This window comes from Arvicola amphibius, chromosome 2 (assembly GCF_903992535.2).
Source record: "Arvicola amphibius chromosome 2, mArvAmp1.2, whole genome shotgun sequence".
Taxonomy (NCBI): domain Eukaryota; kingdom Metazoa; phylum Chordata; class Mammalia; order Rodentia; family Cricetidae; genus Arvicola; species Arvicola amphibius.
The window spans coordinates 78,987,609-78,991,246 of NC_052048.2; positions in this window are offsets into that span (position 1 = coordinate 78,987,609).

Here is a 3,638-nt window from a genome sequence, read left to right on the forward strand (position 1 = left end):
AAATATAAAAATCAATATTGTATGGGAACCAATGTCTTACTGTAGATCCTGTAATAGTTTCCTCATTGCCAATTTTGCCATTGATAAAAGCATGTACATATGCCCATAAGTAGTTTAGTAGTGCTCTCTATACTTTTTATGTTGACTTCTTAGCTGTAACACACTAAACAAAATGTGGTAATGATTCTCGTCCCAATAGCTTGCAGAATAATCCAAGTGTTTCATTTTAAACTGAATCTCCATGTAGTATCAGAAAACTTCATGCTGTAATAGCATTTCATTTGTATTTTAATAAATAAGCTTGCCTGGAAAACAGAAAACACACAGCTATTTGTCATCAGGGTTGAAATGAGCTTACAGTGCCTTGTGTTCACTGTCTTTAATACATTCCAAGATTAGAAAATGGAAGCAAATTATTCAACTCTATCTTCAAATTATTGACTGTACTCTTATCCAGTATTAAAACATATAGAGAGAAAGCACCAGCCTAGTAAAACAAGGACTATCTACTTCCTAACTGATAGGTATTCCCTCATACCTCCATCTCTTTGGACCTCACTCACCATATCCTGTATCCTCTCCTGTCAACACTGTCATTCTCCCAGATCTTGTCTTTCTCCTGCCTGCCTGCACCCTGACAATCCATTGCATGTGAAAAGTGAAACAGTTTTAGGTTTCTGGTTCATTTTAAAAACATTTGAGTTATCAACAGAGCTTCTAAACCCTTAATTTTTTTTTCTGTAACTTTTCTTTGTTTGATTTCCACTTGAGGACTGAAGGGAGGAGGTTAATTTTATATTGAGTGATATGCCTTAAAGCATCAATATGAAATTATGATGTTGATATTCCAAATTAAAATAATTTATAATATTATTGTTTCTTGCATTTTGAAATTTATATCACACTCAGGTCTATTTTGTGAAATTTTGAAAAATGTAAGACAGTTTTATCAAGGGAGAAAATTATAGCATTAATAACTAGAATTCATTTGCTACTGTAGGAAGAAAAAATAAAAACACAGAGGCAAATATTGGGTTCAACTGAAGAATCAGAGAAGCACTGCAGCCAAGCAACTAGAGAGCACTTACCACAATGAAATCTTCAGACTGACAGAGAGGAAGTTCATGTCTGATCCCATCTAGTATTCTTCTCTTGTGCTAGGTCTAAAGGAATGTACAACCATCACCTGACCTCTATGCTAACTAGTGTTACTACAGGATTATAGCTGTATGCCATCACTATGTGGTTTATATGGCTTACTAGGGTGGCTGTTTTGCATTCTAGTCTTCAGGCAAACTTTATTTATTAAAATACAAATGAAGTATCACTATATTTCCCCTTTTGTCAATAATTTAGAAAGGAAGACTATAATTAAAATGAGAAAACTATATACAGTAAGAAAATAAGTATATACAATATATACAGGCAATAATACATCATCAATATCTAGTTCATTTGGTGTTTTATTTTTGAAAATAATTTTATTTAAGAAATTAAAGTCTCACAAAATAAGTAAATAAATAAAATCAAGTCCAGGTAATTGATACATACTATTAAACAATAAGCATATGATATTGATTATAACATTTTTTCAAACACTGATCTGGTCTTTCACACCTGCTAAAATTAGGGATAACCTTCCAGGAAATCTGTGTGTTAACATGAATCCATTCTATGATGACCATGAACTATGAGAGTATCATGTGTTTGCTTACTTTATTTTTATAACAAAGTATTTAAAGAAAAATTTATAATATACTCTTTTTAAATATCTCTTACTCTATTTGTTATTCATGAGTAAGGATGTTCATTACTTAGATATTTCATTAATTCATGCATTGCTTTAATTAATATCTACTTTGTTGTTTTGTGTTTATCGAACATATAAAATATAGCTTTTAATTTTTAAGATTTATCTGTGATGTAGCATACTTTATATTTTGGCCCATGTTTATTTTGGTAAAAGAATAGGCATTTTCTGAAACTAATGTGTGAAAATAATGTACAAATATTTGCTAGAACATTTTGGTCTGTAGTGTTCACTTGCTTTGATTTTCTTTCTTTGTTATCAGTTGATGAAAATGAATGCTATATGTCTCTTTTCTACTGCATGGAAATTGTTGTCTCACTGTAGATTCTGAAATATTATCTTTATTTTATATCTTACTGTTTGTAAATTGTACATACACACATAAATAGACTCACTGTAGATCCTATTTTTTCCGTATTGTATGCTTCAATATTGATAAAAGAGTATAGATATGCAAATAAATAGTTTAGAAATACCCTGCAAAATTTTGTTATTGCCTGCTTTGCTATAGTACAATAAAAAGTTATCAGTTCTATTATTTCACTAGTCTGCAGAAAAATCTAATTTGATATTTGTTAAATACTTTCTCAGTGTACTATCAGTAACCTTCATACTATGCAGATTACCTGCTGTTGGCTTTTATTCTCACTATTCTTTAAAAATTTTAACTTATGTTCTAGTCTTCCTGAGTGTTTGTCTCCTATGTCCATTATATTTTGGAAGATCTGTTGCTTACTGAAAGCATCCACTGAAAATCTGCATGTTGGACTGTTACTGACTATCATTAATAAAGAGAAACCCACATTTCAACATTAATCAGAAAAAATATTTAAGGGGGAAAGAGAATTAGTATTCAAAATTCATGATAGAGAGGAGATAAAGAGTGTGAGAGGGAGGGATAGAGACAGATAAATGATGTAGGAGGGTCATATGTCTATGTGTTACTTTCATTGGTTAATAAAAAAACTGCCTAGGCCTTTGATAGGTCAGCCCTTAGGAGGGTGGAGTAGACAGAACTGAATTCTGGGAGGAAGAAGGCAGTGATTCAGATACCATATCTCTCCTCTCCAAGATGAATGCAGGTTAGAATCTTCCTGGTAAGCCACACACACAAATAGAAATGGGTTAATCAAGATATGAGAGTTAGCCAGTAAGAGGCTAGAGCTAATGGGCCAAGCAGTGTTTAAATGAATACAGTTTGTGTGTTGTTATTTTGGGTATAAAGCTAGCCATGTGGGAGCCAGATGGGACAAAAGCAGGCCTGCTTGCCTCATCACTACAGGTAAAGAAGGAGAGAAAATCTTTAAATAAATGACAGGACCAGTTTTTTTTTTCAAGTGAGTACTTCCTGAAGAATACCCAGCCTTTCATTGATTTCATGATCATAAAGGTCCATGGCTCTCTGAATGATAACTGCATAAAAGACAAGACATGAAAGTAGCGGGAAGACAAGTTGGAAAGTAAAAGAGGGTCTTCATTAACAGAAAGAGGCTAAATTGGAAAATGTAAACTGGAATACATGTGTGTTGTCAAGAGAAAGACAGAGACAGAAAGATGCCAATCATAGACATTAGATAAATTACTAAGAGACTGAAATATATTTGATAAATAAGCAAAGAGATGATAATGATAGAGAGATAGACAGACAGACAGATAGAGATGTATTGATTCAAAGGCTGCTGGAGATCTCCATTACAATGGTTGCTCCCTTCTCCACTATTACTTACACTACTTGATCCAAGGCAAAGAATAAATATTTTTCAACCAGAGTATTTGAAGGACCACTAGAGAGAAATTAGACACTATGAAGATACCAAGGTACTTAAGG